Raw genomic sequence first — 27,890 nt, forward strand, 5'->3', positions numbered from 1 at the left:
GTAGTAAAACAACAGAAAATAAGATGCCAAGAAAACTTAGTGTTACAATACAACATGTGAAGGTTACGTCTTACCCCGACAGCTCGAGGCGGGCATAGCGTGAGAGATCCGAGGGGAGGCACTGATGAGCGGGCTGACAGAAGCAGGAGGTCCTTTTCAACTGGAGCTTGAACGATGATTGGCCGAAGCGAGACTTGATCCAATGCTGATAGGTCCAGGGTGAAGAGAGGGAGGCGCTGATTGATGAGGCAGGTTAGGCTAAAGAGTCTTCCAGATTTAATTTGCGCAGAAGCTTCACAACAAAATCAGTGACTCAAGCATCAGACTTTTAATAATCTGCAACACACGAGTGTGTGGGTGTTGGTCTAATTTTTATTTAAAATATCTTTTCTGTTCAATTAGAATTCAAAGATCTTTTAATATCAAGAACTACTAATATTAATATGAAGTAAGACTAACACAGAAAACAAAAGGAGAAACTGATTAATAGATCTGAATTTAGAAGCTGTTTGGATTCTAAAGCATACAGGGCTTAAACCAATCCCCAAAACAGATAAAGTTGTTATAATTTTTAATTTGTTACAAATAAAAGTAGCATATTGCATCACATTCTATCCATAAGCTGTGTTTTCAAATGATGAGTATTGAGCATAAGAAATGTACTGATAAGTATTGGTCAGTATCCAAAAAGTGTGAGTAGAGAGGAAATAGGACATGAAGGTTGGCTTAATGACTTGGGGTGGGGAGGTAGTGGGGGAAATGTGGCAAAGTTTGTAAAAAACAAAACCGTGTTGTTGAAACTTTAAAGTCGTCATGTTTATTCAACGTTGTTGTTTTGAACTACTGTGGTTAATTTATCAGAAGAGGAAGAATTAAAATCTTTTGACTCGTTTTATTCTCTCTTCTTCCCGGATTCATTGAGGTCATCATTGTATCAGCTGAACCATAAAGACAAGACAAAATGTTTTTTCAAGTCTAAAACATAAACATTTATTAGACAAACAACTAATGAAACTGACAGAACACAATAAAATCACAAACCAGCATCCAATTCTATAAAGAATGCATAATGCAATGTAATAAATTTCCCAACTTCAATTCAACCAATATCCTTAAATCTCTTTTCAACTTCCTTACAAACAATCACTTTTAATCACTTATAACCACTATCAAGCACTTTTAGGACTGGGTCAAGCCCAAGGCCAAAACAAGCCACAATTTAGCTAAGTCCTTTAACAACCAACCGACCACACAATTTTTGTCCCAGGAGGGAGGTGATGCACCCTTAACGAATCAAAAAATTTAATCACAGTTCTTTGAATCACACAAGTGATGGGACTCGGTCCAATTAACCCAAATAATTATTTAGTCCACTGGAAATGAGTCGAAATTTCCTAGCCAATGCATGCCAATGCTACCTAATACATAAATCCAATGAAAATTTGTATTAAGATACACAGGAATAATTATCAGGGAACAAATTTAAAAAAGAAACCCAGCTTATTAATACAGAGGTAACGTAACGGCCCTGCTTGAATTTGCCAAAATTCCTTGAAATGTGTATTTATTTAAATCCCTAAGTAACAGACTCTTTTAGGAGGAAATTTATATACCAAACAGACAAACTCAAGATCCCTTCAAACATGTAACCAAATAACCACACACAAATGGCTTGCGAAACACTACATGCTAGCGCCACAGCCATGCTAACTCAGACAAAGGAAATGCAGCACAGAGAAGCTAAGCACGTGTCCACCGCAGCACCGTCAGAAAACAAAGTAAAAACCAAGTTCAGCTGACACAAAGACAACAATCAAACACGACGGACGGGCCCCCAATTGTTAATTTATCAGAAGAGGAAGAATTAAAAACTTTTGACTCGTTTTATTCTCTCTTCTTCCCGGATTCATTGAGGTCGTCATTGTACCAGCTGAACCATAAAGACAAGACAAAATGTTTTCTCAAGTCCAAAACATGAACAACATTTATTAGACAAACAACTAATGAAACTGACAGAACACAATAAAATCACAAACCAGCATCCAATTCAATATTTACCTCACTCCACAGACATCCACACACCAAGACAAAATGTTACGGGGAACCATTTCACCGCCGCACCGTTCCCCGGAGATAGCATCACGTGTAACACCGGAGCGATCTGAAGTTAAAGTTCTGGGTCCCATACTTTTAAAGGGAGGGCGTGTTTCCCTTCTCTGCTGTATTCAAATTAGGAGACTGTCCGAGGGGACTGCTAAGTTAATTTAAATCTAGTTAACTATGTTCCAGTAAAAACCTGTTTCTAAGATCAAAGAAGTGTTATTTTCTTGTGAATGTGAACATAGATGTTTTTTATGACCCTGTCCTGAGAGGAAGCTCTACTCTGTTGACAGGACCAGATTGTTTTATACCAGCTGTTAAATCTTATCAAAGTGGTCAAAAGGTTAAACTTACACACAGAGAAATTAGCTGTGTTCTAAATTAGAGAGAACTACAAGCTAAGTTACTTTAATTCAACTTAGTGTATAATGTTTCAATAGAAATATCCTACATAAGAGATTACGCTAATTGAACCATGGATATAATTTTATTGAAGAATTTAAGGGTGGCTTACTCTTGAACATATAAGTAAGGAAAATAATACACAGAGACGTAGTTCTTGCTGCTACGCCATAGATGAGCCGGAGATTTACTACACTCCACGGAATTACAGTTTCGTCAGTTCAACACGTAAAATCTTCCATAGTCTCGACAAAAAAAATCTCCCCAAAGTCTCAAATTCAACCGTCTTTATACTCTCAAGTCTCCATCGGTGTCTATTGGAAAGTTTCAACCAATGGAGAAAAGGCGCTGTTTTGCCAACAGATCCTGGCGTGCTTTTCACTTGGTGTGTATTGGACGACCTTTAACATACTTTCTGGAAATCCAAACAAGGACAAAAGACTTCATGATTCAACAGAGTTAAACATCTGCTCCTTCTCAGAACTACCAAACAGACCAATTTGTTGATGCTATCTGTCGAGACCGCATTCCTTCCGAGTCCATTTGTGCACTTTGTACGCAAATGGAGGGAAGTGAGTCAGGTCAGTTTGAACTAGAGAACTGCCAAGAATTCTTTCGCAAAAACAACTCCATAGATGGTATTTCGGCTCCGACATAATCCCCCCTATTCCGCTTTTAAGTGGAATCCTAATTAACCTTAGCAGTTGTTTTTGTTAATTGCTATACTAAGTTTACATGGCTACCTGTGAACATAACTCTGTATATAACCTTAGAAATATATAAGAAAGTCAATTAAAAATGTAATAAATGAGTAGTGGGGGTAAACATTGTTTTCATGAGTAACTAACTACTATAATAATTCCATTACATTGATTAACAAATTGGACATTGCTTTCATGATTGTTCTTCCATTTGTACAAGGTCAAAAACCCTGTTGGCCTTTTGTTGATTTGTGTTATTTCCAGGGAAACCTTACCTTATGGTCCCCGCTCGCCATGGGCGAGCGCCAATATTCCCTGATACGGCACAAATGTAACACAATCATGGATCCACAGTGACCAAATCAGACATTCATGGTGATGGCTAATACTTCAACATTGATACATAATCTTGATGACAATTATGAAGAAGTGTCCATAGTGCACATATAATCAGTGATTGTGTGATTGAAATACTAATCATAATAAGCAAGGAATTGATTGCTTTAATGCTTGTACTCATTCACGCACACTCATATTGTCATTCATACTCTCAGTCTCACTCATACTGTCTCACACATTCATGCCCATTCACATGTGTTCCTAGTGTGTTAACTGTGTGTGGGCCACCCATGTTGTATTGTATATAAGTTGTGTAACAAATATGTGTAATGGTGTATGCTAACAGTATCTTCCCCATGAGTCTGTTTTATTCCAACCCAGTTCTGTTTCATTTCCTTTGAACTCTTTAGATCTTTAACATCCCGTAGAGGTTTTAGTTCGGGCATCTATTGTTCTTTAGCTCAGCAGTCCCTTGAATTGGTCATGGGTTCACTGGTCTGGGCGGCCTTGTGCTTAGTCCTTCTGATGTTCACCGTCCTTGGTCATCCATCTGTATACAGTCCCCACGATCCATTTCTTCATAATAGGGATCACACAACACACAAGCAGAGAGATAACAATTAGTATTATTGCCAGAGTTATTCCTATTTTGGCTGCTAAGGCTCCCCATTCACCTAATATTTTCTCCAAACTTTTCCATGACCATGTGTTCTTTCCTGCATTTTTCTTGAATTTCGATTTTTGTTTCATCAACTTAGTCAATACCGCTCTAAATGTACCTTTTGGCGAGGTATTCATAGGGATATATGTACAGCATTCATTAGCAAACATATGGCAAACTCCTCCCATTTTGGCTAAGATCCAATCTAATGCTTGTCTGTTTTGTTTTGCCATTCTACTTGTTTCATGGAGTTGTTCTCCTAGGGCCATAAATCCTTCAACTCTAAAGTTGATCATTCTCTGTTGGTTGTAATAAACATAGTTCATCCATTCAACATTTTTGTTAATTGTGATCCAAGGTAAGAGATTCAAAACCTGCGCAGAGTTCATATTGCGCTTTGAGTTCATCTGGAATTCCTCTTGGTTGACCTATAAGATTCAAATATACTCCTTCATTCAACCCATAATCTCCCAGGCTTCTTCGAAGCCTTGTTTTATTGTGGTGCATTCCTACCAAGTCTTTAACTCCTTCATACACTAAGGTTACTGGTACTTCATTCGAACAAGGGTGCAGAGGCCTACCCATTTTAAGGGTAATGTGTTCATTAAAACGTCATCACCACACATCCAGTAATTGTCTGCTACCGGATATGTTTGATCACCGAGAAAAAATAATGTGGGGATAGTCCTAGTTAAATTTACACAATTTTGTTCTTTATAATTCGGATTTTGATACCAGACAGGGGTTGTTACAAATATTGGTGTCATTTTAGCATGTCTGAACCAAGATAAAACCCAAGTAATATTACATTGAACTGTGGTATTACCTACTTGTGTTCCTCCATCATTTTCAAATCCGCCATTTACGAAACATTCATATTCAGCATCATAATCTACCTCATAATTTACCGGAGGACCAGACTGTGTAGTGGTAATATTAAATTCTGCACAAATAGATTCAAACTTGTAACCTGCCCATTTATCTAAATAATGATGTAAATAATTATGTGAACCTATGTTATGAAAATGTTTTCTAAATGACTGAGCTGAACAGAAGGCTAAGTAATATTATATAATAAATAGGAGCAATTGTGAACATAGCTCTGTAATGCAGGGGGGAAGCAAATCAGTATTTTATTTTTGTTTTTATTTGTTTTTTATTTCTTTTAAGCTAAGCACAAGGTTATGCTCATGATAAACAAAAATTGGTTTCAGTGTCTTCTTTTTACAAAAAAAAAGGTTTTGTGGCATCATAGTTTGATTTCAGTATGGGTTTTTTTGTTGCTTTTTGCCAAGCAACATCAGCAGAGCTCCCTGATCAGCAGTGTGGAGGTAGACATACCCATGGATGGACCGTGTCCCTGGGCTAAGCCATGAGAGATGCTCATTTTTCCCTTTAGTCAAAGTGCTTCAGGTCAATGAAACCAGTGAGGAGAGGGAGAGTCAAGCTAACCAGACCCTGAACAACTTTAGTCTCTGATTACGTAGTTTTTCTCTCCGGAGTGTACACTTCTCCACTCTGGCATACTGATTAGGCCGATTCAGGCTTCTATGATCACTGCAGCTTGTAGGCCTGACTTGAGCCTTGCTTCCCCCCACTAGTTCTATACTCCATCTCCCAGTCCATTCCTACAGAACCTTGGGTTATCGTCAGAAGTCTATTGCCCCTGCGAAGTCTCAGAAGAAATCAGTAAGGCTGGAATGGTGAGAAGGCCTGGGCTGAAGGAGGCCTTGGAGAGAGGAGAGGTGCTCTAGCTCTGCAGAAACTCCCCTCTTGGCTTTTTTTTAGGGGGAGGGGAGCGGAAGGAAAATCAATAGGCATGAACCAAGAGGCCTGTGATGGCATGGATAATCACATTTCTGCATTAATGTTTTAGATGCTGGGAGAACTCATCTGTCTAGCTGGTCTCTAGTCCTTGGTGCAGAGCTGCACAATAAGCAGCTAACATTTACAAAAAAAGGATTCATTTATATGTTGCAGACTCATATACGTTAACAAAAAAAAGCATATATTAAGATCCTCCACACACCTTGCATATTTTGCACAATGTAAGAAATGAAAAACTAACCATACAAAAAGCACAAGTTCAAAATACTCCAAAGCATTATGTAATTTATCCATAATTTATGGATCACCAAAGGTCTGCAACAATTACTTTGGCAAAAAGATTAAAAAGAACTTTAAAGGAAATTGGGCTGAAATAAATGCAAGTTGTAACTTTGTCACAGTTTCTATGTTGCTTTTCTATGACATTATCAGACATAAATCAGGCTCTGGCAGACGGGCACATGCCTTCTTGGGACCTCAATCATGGGGTCACCACCACCTCCCCTCCTCATACAGAATCTGATGCATCACACACACACACACACACACGCACGCGCACACACACACACATACAAAACAACTACTCCTTTAATACACCACACTGGTGAAAAATAAGTAATCCAAAGATGTAAAAACATGGCATAGCTGCACTCAGACACTATGTCTGCTGTCTATGGCATTCTCAACAGCCGTAAAACCCGAGGCCAACAGTGTCTCCTCACTGGAGACTTTAACTTTACAGTATATGACATGCGCCTTTTATACATCATGAAGATGGAACACATATACAAGCAAGAGTGAAAGTGTAATGTTTGATCATTACCCCTTCAAGATAGGGATAAGTTTAAATATTTTTCTTACTACAAATTTACATAGTAAAAAAATTCCAAGGAAGGGAATATAAGTAATTAGTATGAGAAGAAAACACTGTGGCAAAGTTTAGCATAATAACTTCAGAAGTATTGAAATCTCCAGAGAAGAATATTTTGTCAGACAGCTGCTACGAATAGACAATAGGCAGCGGAAAATTACAGAGTGACTTGCCAAGATCAGAAGGCTGTTAGCGGGGAAAACAGTGATATGCTGTTTCGAAAACTCCGGAGCACATTTCAAAGAATACTCATTTTGGATGAACTGATTGGATACATAAAGCTATAAGGACTACTTTCTCACCTAAAAACGTTTTGTGACAAATTAATAGTGTACTGACCTCTATTTAACTCTTATACTTCTTGTTTTTGCTGAGTGTCTGATCCGATATGATTTGTTTTTTGTTTGACTCCCCCTAGTGGTCTGGTTCACTTCCGTTTTATGGAGCAAGTTGCTGCTGTTTTTGCTGTTTTCAACATTTCTCCCCTTGCTCCTTTTTTGTATTTGCAGCATTTTGATTGTGATTGCAACATTTGTTATTGTAGAAGTTTGTGGTTGCAGCATTTTTGTTTGTTTGTGTGTTTTGGAGTTTGCAGCATACACCTGTTTGCATCTCGTTTCGCTGTTTTTGCATGTTTGCAACTGTCGGCCAATATACATTTCATATGTAAAACTCACATTTCACAAATCGCTGTGAAATGTCATGTTTTTCACATATGGAAAAAAAAGTCAGCTTTATTTGGGCAAAACTGAATGAATCGCCGTGAAAACTATACAAAGTATTTAGAGAGTGAGGGGCAGTGTTTTGGGTTCACTCACACACACTCATGAATTCATCCAAGTACTGAGTCTTGATCTTTCACATTGTGGCATTTCTAAACAATCACATTGAAAAATGTGTGGGCTATTTATATTGTCATTTATTAGAATAGTTGAATCCTTTATCGAGTGAGATAGGATCAACTGGTAAGGGTCAGTGAAAAGGACGGTACTAGGTGAGTGGTGGATGAAGGGAGGGGGTCAGCAGCTCTGTGCATGTGCTTGGTGTCATCTGACTTTCTGGCTGGCTTGCTGATCTCCTCTGATTTACAGTACATGACATGCGCCTTGAAGCCCAACCCCTAACAGAGGCAACATCAATTACCTCAACTCCCCCCACCCTTGCTGACACATAGCCAAGGCCCTTAGCATGTAGGTAAAAAATGGATAAGCTCCTCTCTTTTCCCTCCTTCACTCAGGTGGAATGAGTGGATTGAGGAACACTGGAAGTGAAACAGAAGACTATCAGAGTAAAGAAACATTTTCCTGCCTTCCAAAGCTTAATTGGTACTTCAGATTATGTTGCAGACAACAGGACCAGCTTAAAGCTTTGGCATTAAACTTAACGTGCCAATGCTTAATGCAAAACACAAAATATTACCAAACATTTTTTGTCCAGTTTCTAGTGCAACTAGTGCAACTGTGATAGGATAAAACAAAATTAACTGAAAAGTAACTGTTTTGCAAGAACTAAGAGATTGCTGTAAGTCAATAATTTCTTAATGATGAAAAAGTACCTGTTGTATTGGTAGATTATTTCACCTAAGATATTTTCCTATGCACAGCATATCAGGCAAGTAAGCAAGACATGGGAAATGTTTCCCATATGAAGTATTTATGTTAAGTTTTCCTAAGACCACCCGGCACTGAGACTACATTGTAGAGCTTTTGAACAACATACATCAATGTTCCCAGAACCAGAACTAAACAGGGTGATGCGGCATTTAGTTCACAGACTGCTGAGATCTGGAACAAACTACCTGAAAACCTTTGGTTCCAGTAAAGCACATCTGTCTCAGTGGTGCAATATAAATAAACTTACATTTCCTTGCATTTATTTATATTCAATTTTATTCCTAATTTATTATTTCCTAATGTTAGACAAAAATAATAAACAAAAGCAAGTGGGGTCAACAAGAGCTGAGCAACTGAATGTAGTTGCAATAAAGAAACTACATGGTTGCTAGTCTCTCCTCTGTATATTAGGACAGTAATTGGCATAGCTCAGCCATATGTTTTGTCCTTAGTTGCTGCAAAAACACAAGCTGCACAACCTCCCCTGTTTGAGCTCATAAGTCACATTTTGGTTCTGACCCGAAGGTGCCAGAAATGACAGGCTCAGGCAGGGGGGAACTTCCTCTGACATTTAGGGAGGAGTTTTATGGAGGTTTGACTCTGGTAGGAACTGTGCATGAGTTCTGCTAAGGTGGACTGTTCAACACTTGTCTCGCTTAGTGTACATGAACATTTGCTGTTGGAGAGAAAACTAAAGGGAAACGCTTGAGAAACATATTTAGGGGTGTCAGGAAATGTACCATTCAAGTTCTATTAAAAAAACTTGCTATTTATTAAAGGAATCAAATCCCAAAATGCTCCTTTGTGGGATTTTTTCTCCAGCATCAAGAAAAATGGCTAATTTTCTTTGTTCAGAGTTCATAATATATATATGAACTCTAAAGAAAAAAAATAAATAAATAATTTTAAAAAATAATAGTGTGTATATATATATATATATATATATATATATATATATATATATATATATATATATAAAAATTCCCTTCTCACCCTCCGCGGGTGGTCTGTTTCATCCTCTGAGCTTGGGTCCTCTACCAGAGGCCTGGGAGCTTGAGGTTCTCCTCCAGTATCTTGGCTGTGCCTAGAACTGCACATTTCTGGACTGAGATGTCTGATGTTGTTCCTGGGATCTGTTTGAGCCACTGCTCCAGTTTGGGGGTGACTGCCTCGAGGGCCCCGATGACCACAGGCACCACTTTGGTCTTCACCTTCCAGGTCTTTTCCAGTTCCTCCCTGAGGCCCTGGTATTTCTCCAATTTCTCATGCTCCTTTTTCCTGATGTTGTAATCACTTGGTATTGCTACATCCACCACAACGGCTTTCCTCTGTTCTTTATCCACCACCACAATGTCCGGTTGGTTCTCCATCACCATTCTGTCTGTCTGGATCTGGAAGTCCCGCAGGATCTTAGTTCGGTCATTCTCCACCACTTTTGGGGGTGTACCCCACTTTGATCTTGGGGCTTCCAGTCCATATTCTGCATATATATATATATATATATATATATATATAGAGAGAGAGAGAGAGAGAGAGGATGTACACAGGATAGTTACAACTATTTATGTACTGAAGTGTCTCTAAACATTGTTTTGCTTTACTAATAAAAAACCACTCCTAATTATTAAAACATGATGGAAAAGGGGAAGAACTCTGGAGTTAAGGGCAGCTTTCCAGGTAAACAGGGCAAAGCCTCAAACCAGAAGGATTATCTTAAAAGTGAAACATGGATGCAAGAGTAAAGGAAATTAATCACCAAGTTAAAAAATGCTTGATTGGCATGAAAGATTATAGAATAGAATAAAATAGTCATGATCTGAAGTGTGTATATTGCACAATAATAAAACTTATACAAAACTTATAAATACAAATTTTTTTCAGAATTTGCAAGATTACAATTAGTTTGTATTCAAAGATGAGATGCAGAGTATATAACTAGTGATGCATGACTTTCCAATCACAAATATCAATAAATGCAAGCCTGACACTGTCATGTAAAAAGCAGCTTAATGACATTGGACAGATTGCCTGGTTACTCACCTGTGTCTGTAATGTCAGTCAAATATGAATCTACCACCTGTAGCCATCTAGGTCAATATGTAACCCCAAGTCCCTGCGAGGCATGCTGTGACAAAAGCTACAAACATGCAAAGGTTACAGAGGTAGAACACTAACACTTCTGAATGCTTTTCCCAACTGTATAATGCCAGTGTAACCACTACTTAACCGAATGAGCGGTGAGTTCCGTAATAATGTTACTTGTGCTCTAGGATCACACAAGAGAATGATGAGCAAACTTACCCCCAGCTAGCAACACGTTAGCAGCCTTTGTCCTTTCAGTTCCTTTCGTAACCCATATTTCATTTGAATCCGGTTCTTGTCCAGTTATGTTGTCTAACTCGGACTAGGACGTCACCAGTTACTAACTATTATCAAGGTCCTCTCTACTTTTAAGGCATTATTATGCGAGTAAAAATGGCGAATTTGAAGAGTGTATGTTATCTTCTTTGACTTCAAGGCTTTTCTTCTTTTTATGGCGTTTTTTAATTTTTTTAAAAGAGAGTGTGCAATACCGCCACCATCTGGTCTGGAGTATGAACTGGAGCTAATGCCATTGACTTATAGATCTTACATCATACATTTGGAAAATGGATTGGATAAAGACAGCTTCCGTGAAACCCAAATATAATGCTTTTTATGGCTATGTTTCTTCATATTTATATTCTCTTAAAAATTGTACCAATACTAAAGCTGTAAAGACTACTACAATTTGTAAAGAATTTGTAATTTGCCCTAACTGCTGTATTTAACCTTGTCCTGTTTGTAACCTCTTCTTTTTTGTATCCCTTTCCTATTTGTAATTTTTCCTCTACTACCTTCCTTAAGCCTTATTGTTCGTTTAGTTACTGTCTATGTAACTTGTACATATAATTGTAATTAAAACATTTTTTAAAAAGATGGTTTCCGTGTTTTTTGTTAAAAAACTGAAAACAACAGATCATATTCGGAGAGATGTAAAACTTGTCGAGAAAAGTTGAGCTCATCCCACTTCCCCATGCTGGAGATTTTAGTTTAATAATAAAAATGAATAAAGTTATCTTTGAAAATAATTACACAGGTGACATCAAGACCCAACAGTAGAGTCAGACTGTAATAAAATTAATCTGGTTGTGTGTATTGTTATTGTGTCCTGCAAACTTTGCTTAGATCCTTCTTTTTTCTATTTAATTATAAAAAATCAGTCAGGCAGAAAGAGCGTCATGGACAGGAAGAGCAGGTTTCCAGCCTGCATGTGTATAAAAATAGTTCTGACCTGTCCAGGGTGAACCCCGCCTCTCACCCGGAACGTTAGCTGGAGATTGGCACCAGCAACCCTCCTGACCCCACTGAGGGACAAGGGTGTAAAGGGTGAAGATGGATGGATGGATAGATATTCCTTATTTCAAAGCATTAAAGGTTTAAAGAATAAAATCTAAACATTTTGATTAATTGGATAAAACCCAGAGTAAAATACTTACATTAATAATACTGACTTATAATTAAGCCAATAATTAATATTGGTTTAACCAATGGTTGATGTTGGTTTGATCATAATGTGAGATACACTGAATTTATCAGTTTATTTATTTATTTTACTGTTCATGTTTATTATAGTTCACAGGTACCCCACTCAATTTGTTTTATTATAAGTTAATTCCTTCAGAACTATCTTGTGTCTGTCTTGTGCTGTAATCGTCTGTACTAATATTTCCTATGTCATTGAATGTGACTGTTTTACGTGTGTTCCTCGAACGTGCCGTTTTGCGAGCCAGTGTTCTGTTTTTCGTCTGCTGAGGAGCGTTAGGCACCAGGTGTGACAGACTGAGTTTTCTTGCGTTAAGGTAAATAAAACCCTTTTAATTCACAAAGACAACTCCGAACATCATCTTTGCCTGATCCCAGCAACATATAATGGCGAGCCAGCCAGGAGAGATGTTTTAAAAGGATTTTCAGAGCAAAAACACAGAGACTTTTGGAACCGTTGGCAGGTAACGGTAGCGTTGTGTGCCACTCAAGTAAAACTCTCTCCAACCATCGGACCTGAGATCGAAGAGATTTAAGAATAGTTTTCATCCAAGAGGTAGAAAAACATTTATGTGAGTCCCCACCATGGAACTGGAAACTCTGCGAGACGAAGTCACAGCCTCGCTGTCAGTTAAGCCGTGATCGGCTGTTGGAGGTCAGTTACCAGTTGAAATGCTTTGCTACAGAGGAAGAGTCCACGAACGACAGAACCAGACGCCAGCTGATGAAGGCTGTAGAAGATAAGGTAGATGAACTTGAAAGCAGCTATACGCATAATGATGCTGTGCAGTTTGTGAAAGAACTTTCATGGGCTCTGGGCCAACCGGAACTTAAAGAGGAGCGCCGTGGAATTCTCCGCTCATTCGATACAAGTAGCAAATATGAAGAGCTGCAAGGAGAGATCAAAGCCATAGTGGAAAAACTCAGAGTAACAGAAGCTGCTGCCAGCTTTGGGCTGAGCTCATCAGCCAAAGTACCGGAGGTGACTATTCGCCGTGAGTTTCGCATCTGTGGTCAAATAGGAGGGAGCGGGCAGCGGAATCGGCTGTCCTACACCAGCCTGCTGCACCAGATAGAGAATGGACTCCGCAAAGGCCACAGTGAGCTAGAAGTTATTGAAGCGGTGATAAGAGCAATTAACCCTGATCTCAAGCTGCGGGACATGCTGGAAATAAAGACTGATTCGACGCTCCCACAACTAAAGACAATATTAAAAGGACATTACAGAGAAGATGACACATCTGACTTGTACCAAAAACTGGTTAATCTTTCCCAGGACCCAAAAGAGTCAACTCAAGACTTCTTATTCAGGGCCATTGAGCTTAAAGACAGGCTTCTATATGCATCCAAGAACGAAAAAAGGGAAGACTACAGTGTGGACCTGGTAAAAAGAAAGTTTTTACAATCGGTGTGTACAGGACTGAAAAATGATAACATCAAATTTTAAATGAAGACACTTCTCGATGACCCAGATGTAACTGATGAAACACTGATTGAGAAACTTAATGAAGCTGCCAACCTCGAGGCAGAGCGGCTAAATAAACTAAAGAGAAACAACCCAAAAACCACAAGGATCAACGAGTTGCTCATTGAAGATGAACCACACAGCAGATCTCAGACCAAGGACGACAAGACAAAAGCTGCTGCTCCACCTGAAATGCACATCTTGGTGAACGAACTGAGAAACGAGGCTGCAGAGGTAAAGCAGATGTTCATCGCTTCCCTGAACACCAGTAAGTTGCATGCTGCGAAGAGGTCATCAGACGCCGGGGGAACCCAGAGAAGGAGGGGATGCAGAACCTGCCAGAACAACGGAAGAGGCGATGACTGCACCCACTGCTTCAAATGTGGCCAGCCAGGTCACATTTCCAGAGGATGCCGAGCTCCACGTCAGCTGCAGGAAAACATCGGAGGGCCACTGCCATGGGACCAGCAGTGACCCGGTCACATGAGGAGTCCCGCTGCTGCCTTTTCTGCCACCGGCAAGAATCAGTCAACACTCCACTCCAGAAGTGTTCAGGTTGCTCAGCTGCCATGTATTGTTCCAAATCATGTCAGACACAACACTGGCACACACACAACCATACACGTAAAGTTGTGAGAATAGCTGAACAAAATCTGGGTGAAAAAAATGAGAAAGGTTGTTGTCCACTTGTAGAAAATTTTGACATTTCCCCAGATAAACAGGGGAGGAAATTAGTAAGACTAATTGGTAGGCGTAAAATGGTGAGCTGCACTTTTGACAATCTACCAGTTGTAGCGCTGTGGGACACAGGTGCACAGGCCACAGTAATAAATGACAGTTGGAGGGCAGAGCACTTACCTCACACCACTATCAGGAGGATAGATGAGCTCTTGGGATCAGAACTATTAAATGGGCTTGCTGCTAATCAAACAGAAATACCATTTATAGGGTGGATTCCCATAGAGTTTAAACTTACTGGGGTTAAAAAGTCCAGCTCTAGACTCTTAGTGCTTGTCTCTAGTGACCCAAATGTGGCTCAGGACCCTATTATTGGGTATAATGTGATAGAGGAAGTCATCAAAGAGCAACTGAAGCAACAGGGTAATAAAAACAATGACATTGCTAACATAGTGAGCAGTGCTTTTGACATTGATGTTGGATCTGCAAAGTCTGTTATCCAATTAGTACAGACATCCCAGAGCCCTTGTAGAGATGTTCAAGTAAAAACAGGATGAAGTAAAGTTATCCTAGGCTCTGATGAAACTCTAACCATTCGCTGTCGAACTCGCATCCAGGCTGACAAGGACACTGTAATGTTGTTTTGTCCTACTCTGAACACCAGCATCCCAGAAGGACTTCATATGCAAGAGGTATTGTTTAAAGTGAAAAAGGGGCAACTCAGCCATGGTCCCAGTGTCTGTCACCAACACCACAGATCATAATGTCACTTTAAAACCACGTCTCATTCTGGGACATATCGAGTCTGTAAAAGCAGTATATCCAGCCGCTTTACAACCGGTAGAAAACCAACAAACGAACAACATGACAAGTGATGCAGATCTTAAAGTTTCATCACCTCCCAGGAGTGACAAGTGATATTTGGGATCCTCCTGTACAGTTGGATCATTTAACTGGTGAGCAGCAGCTTGCAGTGAAAACCATGCTCAGGGAGGAGTGTAAAGCTTTTGCCAAAGATGAAAATGATGTTGGTTGTATTCCCAGTCTTCGCATGCACATTACTTTCAAAGATCAGACACCAGTTCAAAAGACCTACATTAGTGTGCCTAAACCACTGCATCAGGAAGTAAAAACCTACCTGCAGGACCTGATAAACAGAGGCTGGGTTACAAAATCAACGTCATCCTATTCTTCGCCGATAGTCTGTGTGAGGAAAAAGTCAGGCGAGCTCAGACTTTGTGTAGATTATCGAGAACTTAATCGCAAATCAGTACCTGACAAACATCCTATTCCCAGAAAACAAGACATGCTGGACAGCCTTACAGGTAGCTCCTAGTTTACAGTATTGGACCAGGGAAAGGCTTATCATCAGGGGTTTTTAGATGAGGACAGCCAGCCCCTCACAGCATTTATTACTCCGTTGGGTTTATACCAATGGACTAGAATCCCATTTGGACTCAGTTCAGCCCTAGCAGAATTTCAGAGAAGCATGGAGGAGTGTTTGTGGGGTTTGCGTGATGATGTTTGCCTACCTTACCTTGATGACAATTTGGTTCACAGCAAGTCATTTGAGGACCGTGTTGAACATGTAAGAGCAGTCTTACAAAGATACCAGAAACATGGGGTTAAACTCACTGCTGAGGAGTGTGAACTTTTTAAGCCGAAGGTGTCAAGAATTGTGGTGGTTGGAGGTGAGGAGAGAATGCGGAGCAGACACTGGGAGCTCGGATGGAGCAGACACTGGAGACGCCGCACCAGCAGCAGGTTCTGGCAGGCCGGCCGTAATGCCGGCTGGCTGAAGTCTCGGGAGGAGCACTAGGAGTCTCGAGAGGAGCACTGGGGAGCTGTACACCGGCAGCGAGCTTGGGGAGCTGCACACCGGCAGCGAGCTTGGGGAGCTGTACACCGGCAGCGAGTTTGGGGAGCTGCACACCGGCAGTGGGTGCAGGAAACTCTGGAGCGGGCGGCTGCTCGTCAGCAGCAAACGCAGGAAACTCTGGAGCAGGCCACGCCACTAGCCATGCCGCTTGCCGACCAGTCGCCTGCCTGGCTACCTGGAACCCCATGGCCATGGGGACTGTGGCAACTGGAGACGAGGAAACTGGAGCTGATGGAACCGGAGCTGGCGTAGAGATTGGAGCATGGACAGCAGCAGGGTTAGACTCTGGGAACAACAACATGGTTTCGGGGGGAGAGGTTCTCACTTCAACACCGCTGACACCGTCCAAAACTCCCAATCCACCTCCTGGCGTAAAACCTCCAAAACCGGGAGGTGGAATCGGGAACTCCATTCATCCAGCCAGGTCAGCATCCAGGTGGCAGTGCTGAGGCGGCTGACTGGATCATAAGGCATAGCCACATTTTAGCATAGCGCTTAACGTTCCGGATCAACAGCTGGTGGTCTGCTGGGTCCATGGTGGTAATTATGGCGTTCCTCACCTTGGTCTGGTCGGGTCCTTCTGTCAAGAATTGTGGTGGTTGGAGGTGAGGAGAGAACGTGTAACAGTTGTATAATGACGACAGCAGGAATCAGGATTCACGATGATTTATTCCTGTTTAAAACAAAACCAAGTTCAGCAGCAGCTCCTGGCTCTGGCTTTCCCACACACACCTTTACCATACAATAGAACAGATAAATAAAACAACCGTGTTACTGGACAAGCCGAATAAATGCAAAGACCGTGGGAATTAAATACCCAGAACAGTGCTGTGCTAAATCATCATTAAGCTAAACAACTATTTACAGCTTATAAGTCGAGCAGCATACCCTTTTTTTATACACATTTTGAATGTTTCAATCCACAATTGCAAGACAACTGTGTGCGCTTACCTCTCCCCAGCGCAGCTTGGCGCGAACTGAGGAGACGGCGCGAACTCACAGGATGTGATACAGAAACAGGAAATAAGAAAATAAAAGCTTCTCCACCAAAATAAAATACAATTCAAAAATCAAGAAAAACAAATATACATATATAGTGAGGATGGATTTGAAACCACACTAGAGTCCAAAAATAAGAACAGTATAAAACAGAAATAATCCACTGCAGTGCAGAAGTGACAGCAATCATGTGTTTTGAGAAGGTTCACCAAAGAAATAAAAAATATAAAATTAACTCGGCTACAAACGCAGGACCCAGGTATAGATGAAAATGATGATTTAATGAAAAACTCAACAGTCCAAAAACAGGCAGGCAGCATGGCAGAGCGGAAAACACAGAGGCTCAGCACCAGCAGCAACTGACTGAAAACAAAAGACGATGACCTAAAGCCGGCACAGAACTTCACAGTTCAACTGTGCCGGCAGACTAAGACACGACAAACATAGACAAGAACCCGACGAGGAACACAGACAACTGGTGAGACTAAATACACATGGGGTTATCAAGGGAACGAGACACACCTGGGAGACCATCAACGGGGAAGACGCGGAGACAGGACTCACAGGGAACAGGATCACAGAAAAACTCAGACTGAGTTTTCTTGCGTTAAGGTAAATAAAACCCTTTTAATTCACAATGACAACTCCGGACGTCATCTTTGCCTGATCCCAGCAACAATAAGAATATTTAAACTTACTCTTACACTTGTGGAAATACTTGCAGGTGAAACAAGTAACAGTAACTTGGTATCAAATTATTAGAATAATGGATTATTCTTGGTTTCTTTTCAGAAATGTCTGTAATAACTCACATTATGATTATAATAAGAGAAACTAATAAGTAATGGTTATAATATTATAAATGAATGCTAAGTCAGAGAAACTAAAAGGTTATAAATGTGATTTTGACATTGAACTGGAAATGGTGTAAAATGTGTAACTGTAATTAAAGGTCACTGATGTTGTGTTGGAGGTAGATGGTAGGTGAAAGGTCAGGGGGAAAGAGGAACTGATGGGACAGCAGAGATGACCAAGGCCTTATTGCTAAACTTTAACTTGCAAAAGAAAAGGTTGGGCAAGCAACAGACGACTGTTGAGCAACTCGGGATCATTAGAACAGACATCAGGACATAATGTCTCCAAGACGGTGATGGATATGAGATCATCTGTCCAAGTAGTCAGCCAATGAAACAGGCACAGCAACAAAGCTAGCCAATGTAAACACACCAAAAGGTGGATAAACCCTTTATAAGGTGGGTGCAAAAGAGGAATCTTTGGTTGGATCCTTCAGGCAGCTTCGAGCCAAGATGGAGATGGACAAAGGACTCTGCAGCTGAAGAAGAGCCGGGGCCACAGAGCCGAAGACTGTTCTGCACATGGGGACCAACCCGTGTAGGCAACCAAAATTGCCTTACTAATAAAATAATTAGCATTAAGAAAATCTAAAAGATGTTGTGGACATTCAATTAATGAGTCACCTTAAAGTTCTTTGATGGTTGTAAAATAGCTATGAAGTTTGATTCTGGGAGGAAAAAGTGAAAAATGTTTTATAGGTTGCTTTTAGCCCAAAACTAAAACAACACCCTTGGGACTCGCCCGAGTCACTAAAACCAACCTGGTTCAGTAACAAGTGCAAGTTGTAATAAAGAGAGAGCGACCGTTAACAGGTGTGCTCTGTGAAACTAGTTGGTTGCAGGCTGCTCAATCTGGCTAATTCACAGAGTGAAAAAGGGTGGGACATCTGGTTGGAGGTCGTCAGAAACCAGGCTAGTCTTTCTCGACGCCAGCTTTAACAGAGTTTACTTCAGTTCTGGACAGGGTAAATCCCAGCAGATTTGGGAAACTCAATTCCCCCGTTAGACGGAGAGCTGGTAGCACATCTCCCTCCTTTGAGAAGAGGAAGTAGAGAGAGAGAGAAGGCTACATACCTGCTACAATTAGTGTTAAGGACAAATATTATTTTTGTTGTAGCACGTCTGTCACTAAACTGTCAATGTTTGATATTATGGAATGAACACATTAGTTACTTTATTAAACATTACATCAAGTTCCACTGTAAGGACTCTCATTTTTTTATTCTTTGCCATTTTAACAAAAATAGTAAAAGATTATTAAGGCACCTAAAAAGGCATACTTTATTAGCCTAAAATATACACTGAGATGTAATTTAAAACATACTGAAATGAATAATTTAAAGTAAGCGTTAAGTGAATTTTTAAAAATTCTATTTTGAGCATATATTTTAAAACATACACAAAATATCTTTTACAGATATTTTACAAATATTTTAAATAGACAATTGAGCAAGTGTGTATTTACACTTGGGCAAATACATATTTAGTTCACTTAAAGTATACTTTTATTTAATATATTTCTTCAAAGTGTATTTTGGTACAATTATATTTAAATGTGCTTAAAGTTATAATTTAGAAATTGGTACAAGCATACTTTTAGTATACTTCATATATATTTATAGATGGTACACTTAATACTTAGTATACTTAAAATATACTTTCACAAATGTAAGTATGTTTGAAATATACTAAAGTATTTTTTTTACGAGGGTAAGCTGATAAGAACATGAGCAAGGAGGAGATGGAGGAGTACAACATAAATACAGAGGTGATGCTTGTCTGATGTAGTAACTGTTGGTAATGACTCTGGCCAGGTTCATGTTGCAATATCATATAGTGATGGGGGAGAGGGGCTAGTTGGAGATTTATTTGAAGAAACTCGTGTTGGGGAGGGGCACCTGTAGGTTGTACCCTAACAGAATGACCCATGACCTCTCTCACTGCCAGATCTGCTTGGGGTCTCCCAAACAACCAAGGGGACCATGAGCGTAACCAGTGTCTGTCAGGGCCCTCAGCAGTGTCAGATAGCTTAGGGCTTTTTCAGATGTATTTTTCAAAAGGGAAAATCAATAAGTAAGGCTGGAGAGAGGCAGATGCCAAAACATGAGCTTCTGATATTTACTTTGCTGTTAGGCATAACATGTTCAGAGAACATGTAAAAACAATGCTTCAAAAAATGTTTGGATTCAAGACAAACATAAGTCAATAATTGCACCTTAAGTCACCTTTTCTGCAACAATAAGGGACTTCCTATTTTTTTAACCCTATTGAAACCCATATTTTGATCTCTGCATGTGTTTATCTCTGAGACTTCTTTTTACTAGTCCCAACAGAAAGCAGAAAGTATGCATCGAGTCTGTAACGGAATAAAATCTACATGTATTAACTGAGGCTGAACTTATTCTGACTTTGTTTATGATCAACCAATCACATGAAATATGGAAGAACATTTTTGTCTTGGGTTTTTTAGCCAGTGCAGGAATAGTCATTGCTGGTTTGGATCAGGAGCTACAGATCAAGTGCCACGAGAGTGGGGTGAAGACGTTTCAGGAGGCTTTTGAGGTTGCAGCACGAGCAGAGCGAGCTCGTCAGGCTGCTCGTTTAATATCACCAGTATTGCCAGGTGCTGCTGCACAAGATGTAAACGCATCTTCTGTAAATACTGTTTCGAGCGAGCAAGCGTATCTTAAAACTGCCATACAGGACCTCACTAGTACTGTAAAGGATCTCAGTAAAGAACTAGGGACACTAAAGTTGAAGTTGGATAAGAGAGATTCTCGTTCACCAACAAGACAGTTTTGCCAGCCTTCCCCTGAGTACGGACACCGATCTGGGCACAGTCCAAATGAGAATCTATACAGCAGGGGGTATAGATCTGGTTCCCCTTCTTTCGATGGCGTGGCTTCGAATCCCACCGCTGCCACCAGTGTAAGACTCATGGGTGTCCAGCTACTGTGATTCTCCTTTGTAGAATAATCCACAGAAATAATTGAGCTCTTTCTCAGTGTTGAACATTTAACTTTTTTCCGCTACACCCTCAGCTGTCATCAAACTCAGCTGACCGGCACTCAGCTGTTTTCGAACGTTCACTCCTCTCCTTCATCCGGGGAGCCTTTCACAATAAAATATTTTACATTTCATAACTCCAATTTTCACGCTTACATTAGCTCAACTTGAACAAGTGGAAGCCATGAATAAACAACTTTGGAAAACATTTTCAGTCACTCTGTTCAATACTACCATCTCTCACTGCTGACGTCCATCATAGCGCTTCGAATGATTAAAGGATCAATACATAGCCAGACAGGCACACCCACTAGAAGGAAACAAACGCACCCACTTTCATTCTACTGACTGAGAGGTCACCAGGTGATGGTACTTTTTGTTTCGAGAGTGAGCAGAAAAGAATTCAAAAGTGACCAGAGAGGTTTGCATGCGTAGATTTGATCCAGGCAGAAGAAAGGTTTGCGAGAACACAGTGAATATTTGAAAGAGAGCAGAAGCTTTGAGTACAGGAATTGCAAGATTTGAGAACAGCTCATGAAGTCTTGCTTTCAGACTGAAAATGTAAGCACAAGTATTAAAACTTTTGAAAACAAAAGACATGGAATCCTTCTTTCAGAATGAAAATGTGTGCTCTTGACTTATCGCAGAAAAAATCCCCCACACTAGGGTCAGACATCCTGAATCCTCTTCAAGAGTTGTCTTTCTGCAAAAAGGGAGATGTGGTGACATAGATGTGGTGTGAATTCAGGCAACGTTGGTAATTTGATCAACACATCAGGAGGATGGAAATATGGGTCGGTTTCTAAATGAGCTATTTCCAACTTTTGTAAATACCGCTGTCTGTGAGCCCCAAGCAGGTGTTTTACTTTCAAAGACAAATTAGTTCAACTTGCACAAGTGAAACTCTGCTGTCCCCTTCTGTTAACTCAGGAGATGAATTGCTGCAAAAATTCTTTTCATTGCATTTTAATGACTTCTTTAGAAAACCGATTATTTTTAAGAAAGTATTTAATTTGACTTGCCTTTGAGTCTTTATGTGGAACATGCACCTGAAGTAAATGACTTAGACCTACACACAGCTTTGAGATGACTTGTTGGGATTTGAGACTCCACAAATAAAAGAGAATCAACTAAACTCAGGTGAATATATTAACAAATAAAATTATGTTTGCAGTTGATTAAAATGTATGTGCAATAATGTAAACAATGAAAAATGTCAATGTTACATGACTGCAATTGAATTAAATTAAATCAAAATTATAAAACATTTTGCTCTCCATCTAATTACTGAAGATAATTTTGTGATTCACCTGGAAGCAGACTTGTTTAGCCGTGGTTTTTCTATCCTGCCTGTAGGATTGCATTCTGGCCGGAGACAAAGCAAATAATTGGATTCACATTGTGTCTGTGGGGGTGTGGGGAACGAACCCCACCTCGCCCCAGGATGGTCCACAGCAGCCGGTGTGATGGTGATGTTGTTGTGACCCTGCCTCTCAGGGGTCACAACGAGGAATTACAGAGTTGGCTGTCAAGCTGAGACCAATACTCTTCCCAGAGGTAAGCTACCTTCAGAGCTCCTGAACCCACCCAGCAAACCAACACACTAACTCTTTTTTTCTTTTCTTCTCCTGTTTAGTACAGCACTCAGTCTCTCCCACTGCATAGTTCTGCTGCCATTGGGTTTACAGACCTGTTGTTGTCCTCCAGGGCAGAGAGAAGGGAGAACAAAATACATACTACAACAGAGTTTTGCCAGTGAGCAAGGATGTTGTTGTAGGTCAATGGTTGCTTATACAGCATTACACAGCTTATAAAAAATAAATATACGAATAAAAAATAAAATAATCCCACTTGTGGTGGATGCTCTCATCACCACACCGTGTTACTATTTTTTCTCGTAATTTACATTATTATTAGTTACAGATTACATTAACATGAATATTTTTTCACAATGACCAAAAACACCTTGAATTCCAAGGCGTTTCCCATCCAAGTACTGGCCCGGCCTGGCACTGCTTAGCTTCTGTGATAGGTCAAAAATAGACTTAACTAGAGTAGCTTGGTATGGGTGAATTTTTCTATCATAATTCAACGGCAGAAAAATTCCCCCATACGCAAGTATTAAAAGCTTTCAGTCTGAGAATGTATGCTCTCAAATTATGGCAGAAAAATTCCCCCCACCTATTACCCTACAGTTGTTGTTCCTACACCAACTGTAAGGGAGCAGACATAACCAAGGACAAAAGGTCTTCAAAAAAAAAAAAAGGTCAATTTAATAATACCAAAAAATCTTTAACGAAGCATCAAACTTCATTGTAAAATAAGTCAAATGATAAATAACCACTAAAGCAAAACTAACATTAATTTAGCAAGTAAGTGAATATTATTAAAGTGACAAAATTATAAGGTCAACTTTGTTAACAAAGTTGGAACATACCATCTTGTCTTTTGGAAAAAATTTTGTTCCAAGATTTAAGTGTGGTAGAATTTTAGATTCTACCGCACTAAAAAATGCCTTTTTCATGCTTTAAGCAGCCCTTTAAAAGATGAATTGGTTACATTAGATTAATCCAAGTCTCAACAAAATCATTTCCACGGCCATTTGTCTAGGTAGCAGTTCAGAGTGATACCATTTTCTCCAAACTGGAACTCCTCAACACTTACCACCTTGTCTATGTCCGCCAAGGGGACGAATGAAAAACCACCTTTAAGATTCCCATTGACCATTTTGAATACTTAGTTATGCATTTTGGTCTCTGTAACACTCCAGCAGTCTTCCAAGCCCTAGTCAATGATGTTCTTATTTATGTTTTTTGATTTTTTTAGCATATTCATGTTCGCATACCTCAGTGACATCCTCATCTATTCCAAATCCGTATCTGATCACGGCCGTCAGGTTCTCCAAAGTCTTCTTGAGAATTGTCTGTAGATCAAAGCAGAAAAATGTGAGATCCACAAATTATCCATTGCCTTTTTGGGCTACATCCTTGAGGGCAGACAGGTTCGTGCAGCTCCTGAAAAAGTTAAGGCTACGCTCTATTGGTCCATTCCTCAGACCCTCAAATGGCTTAAGAAATTTCTAGGATTTGTCATTTCTACTATACCTTTATCCGTAATTACAGGCAAATCTCCTTTGACTGCCCTCACCTCTGCTAAGTCGCTGTTCTCCTGGACCCCTGAAACCAACGATGCCTTCCTCTTGTTCATGAACCACTTCTCTCAAGCACTCATCGTCATTTAGCCTGATCCCAACAAACTACTTATTGTTGAGGTTGATGCTTCTGAGACTGGGGTTGGTGCTGTCCTCTTTCAGTGTTCCAGCGCTGACGATAAACTTCATCCTTGTGCTGCCTTGTGCCATAGACTTTCACCCGGTGAGCACAATTACGATGTGGGGGACAAGGAATTTTTGGCAAAACTTCCTGTGGAGGAGTGTTGTCAATAGTGGACAATTGGTCCAGACCCGAGTTGGTCTGGACCAATAAAAATCTCTCCTACTGTCAATCAGTCACAATACTCAACTCCCAACAGTCTTGTTGGTCCTTGTTCTTGTCTTATTTTAATCTCTCCATCTATTATGGTCCAGGCTCCAAAAATCTCAAATAGGCCTGTCACGATAAACGATAAATCAATTAATCGCATGATAAATTAAACCTATCAACCTCATTTTAATTATCGGCTTTATCGTCTCTTCCTGCCTTTTGTTTTTTCTCTTGATGACACTGAATGAAAAACTCCTCCCCTTGTTATTTCTAGATTCTTTGCATGAAATGTTAAATAAATATTAATGTTGTTTCCACATATCCTCTCCGATGTCCGCTGGACTTCGGGTTTGCGCCGTGTCAGCTGTTTGGGATTCCCGTCCATAATTTCCCCTCAGGAAGCATGGAGGAGAATCCGCGCTTTCTGATTGGCTACCTGTCACATTCAGCTTTAAGCTCCCAGTAGGGGGGAAAACCCTGATTTAGATCGGAGCGGCCACGACAATCTACCTTAACACACCACACACTGCAGGATGATCGGTTACGAAATCACCAGCGACAATCTTAGATCGACCACAATCTAAGATTGTCAGAAGGGGAAAATAGGGGCAAAAAATCATGCAGTATGAACTATTGCATTAGGTAATGGGATGTGCCCATCTTCTCTATTTAAATCTAGTGATTACTGAAGGGCAATATAATATACAGACTTCATAATCTGCACTCTTTTGGTTGAATGCAGTATTTATTTCCACTTTGGCTTTATGTTTTTATTCAAGTACGTTTTTTGTTAATCGAGACCGAGAATCCATTTTATGTTTGTTTTTGGTTGTTTTGTTTATTTAGTTTGTCAGTTCCCGTGTTATGTGTTCTTTTGAAAATAAAGTGTATCTATATATGGCAGGAAATCGCATGCATTAATTATTACGTCATTTCCATTAAATCGGTGTCAAAAGGTCTTGAAACAATATTATTGTTTATCGCAATTATTTTTTAGACAATTAATCGCTCAGCAAAATTTGTTATCGTGACAGGCCTAATCTCAAACCTGATGCTCTTTCCAGACTACTCATCTGATGACTCCTGTTCTCATCCTTCCATCCAGTTGCACCGTTGCCACAGTCACATGCAATGTAGACACTGAAAAATACATAGACCAAGCTCTACAGACAGGACCTGATCCTGGCGCGAGTCCCCCTAATAAATACCCTCCTCAATCAGAGGAGGGATCCACTCTATTGGATCCACTCTTAGTTCTTGTGGTTTTCTTTAAAGATTCAGCGGCTTCCTGAATGAACCTCGTGCTGACCTGGTTTCTCCTCTTGATTCAAGATTATCTTTATGATTTGTGGTTTAATTTCCATGACTGGCAACTCTCCACTCCTCTCGTACCTCAGAGGCTCTGTGTAATCTGTCCGCCGTCCAAAGATTTCACCATACAGCAGCTCCTCTCTGACTGCTCCAGAAAACTCTGTGCTTCCAGCGTCGGGATTCCTCCTCCTCAACTCTTACCACCTTGTCTATGTCCGCCAAGGGGACGAATTTAAGATTCCCATTGGCCATTTTGCGACCATTTGTGCTACAGAAATCAACTGGTCAATAAATCAGTTGGCCAATAAATGTATCCTATTATACATGCATATAATGTAAACAGCACTGCAATCACTGTATATAATGTAAACCAGGGGTGCTCAATACGTCGATTGCGGAAAGGTTTTGAGTCGATCTCGGCAGGTGACAAACTGAACGCCGTCTGGACGCTGAGTCAGCACTTCCTCTTCTGATAGGCTTATCAAAAATATTCACTAAGATCCTAAACGTTTGTAGCTTCATTAAAAAAAGAATAATTATAAAAAGTCAACGAAACATGTTAAAATTAATAATGTCAGTAATTATTGTTTCAACAAGGTGTTGCGCAATTCTGTGCGTTTCGGTTCCATTAACAAAAAAAAAGCGACTCAAAGACCGACTGACGAGCAGAGTCGGAGTTTAAATTAGCTTCTCAACCACCGCTGTGTTCATGAGAGGCTTATTAATAATCGAGAAATAAATATCAAGCCTGTAAACCTGATATCGTAACGGACTGAATGTTGTGTTTTTAATGTAATCTTTGCTCGGCTTGCGGGGCGCAGGCGGTTGCCACGGCAACGGGTGTGCTTAAACGACAAAGAGACCGAGAGTAAAAAGGTAGGAGATGTTTCCAGCTGATAGTCTGTTCGGGTTGTTTTACTTTTGTTTACCTTTGCTGTGGCTCATTACACCCGCTGTAGTTTCGGAACATTCAATAAATGACAAACTTGGACTAATTACCTGGTTCGTTTGTGAGCATACGTCACAACAAACATCAAATAGGACAAATATATTTCATTAAGTTTTAACAAATTCTACCGCGATAATTATGTGAAATTAAATTAATTATATTCCGACTTCAGAAGATTTGCCTTTACCTTTACTGGGCTCTTTGGTTCCTCCTATCAGTCTGTAGTTTCTCATATTGAGGTCATCAAACCAAATTTCAGATCCACCATGACTGACTGATACCTGCTGGCGTCAGGTTTACAACCAGCTTCTGACTGAGAAACCAGTAACCTGCTCCCAGTGTCATAATCTCACTGAGGAAGAAACTGGATTAGGTTTTCTGTCACTTTATTATTTCTGTTATAACTGATGTATATTTGCATATAAAATAAGTCAATAGAGTTTAATTTGCAATTTTTATGTCTTTGTGTCATGAGGTAGATCTCAGGCGGCTGATGAGAGAAAAAGTAGATCTTGCTCTCAAAAAGTTTGGGCACCCCTGATGTAAACTTATTCAGCAATAAGTTTATAGCAGGTGTGTGAATGGCCTAATGATCGGGCTGCTGATTGCAGCGACTGTACATTGTTAGCAGAACTAGAGGGCCCCCAAACCAAATTTCGCTTAGGGCCCCGTGGAGGCTTGGGCCGGCCTTGGTGCTGCCTGCTCGTCTGGACTGTTGAGCTGTTTTATCTTCATCATTAAACCACCATTCACCTTTCAACCTGGGTCTCTGCGTCATCCTCACCACCACTTCACCTCAGTTTATGACATTTTGAGAGTTTCTGTGTTTGTGTTAACTTGACCAACATGACGTTTTCTTGTTCTTATTGCACATTATTTTATTTGTACTGACAGTGTTATTTCAATAAGGTACTGTTATTTGCACTTTAAATATGTACTGCTAAAATATTGCCTTCTTTGGGAAGGTTATGTGCAACAATCTTTACATTTTGTAAGATAAAAAAGAAATCTTTTTCATTATTGAAAACATTCTGCAAAATTTGTATTTTTTGGCATGAATCACCAAAAAGCATTGCAGCGTCCTAGAGGGACTGATACAGGGTTTAAATAAGTATTCTGGTCATAGATAACACTAAGGTTTACTTTTTTCCTTTTTTTTTTTTTTTACCAGAGGCCACTTAGTGCCACC

The 27,890-nt window shown here is 40.1% G+C and overlaps 1 long non-coding RNA gene across 1 annotated transcript; it reads right to left on the reverse strand.

The window, feature by feature from the left end:
* Positions 1 to 532: 532 nt before the first annotated feature.
* LOC103462337 (uncharacterized) lies at positions 533 to 27,467 on the reverse strand. Its single transcript, XR_533332.3, has 3 exons — positions 26,889 to 27,467; positions 23,805 to 23,882; positions 533 to 4,118 (listed from the first exon to the last, which is right to left on the reverse strand). It is a non-coding gene; the product is annotated as an uncharacterized LOC103462337 (long non-coding RNA).
* Positions 27,468 to 27,890: the final 423 nt, after the last annotated feature.

Source organism: Poecilia reticulata, chromosome 3, assembly GCF_904066995.2.
Source record: "Poecilia reticulata chromosome 3, P_reticulata-male-v2, whole genome shotgun sequence".
Classification (NCBI taxonomy): Eukaryota; Metazoa; Chordata; class Actinopteri; order Cyprinodontiformes; family Poeciliidae; genus Poecilia; species Poecilia reticulata.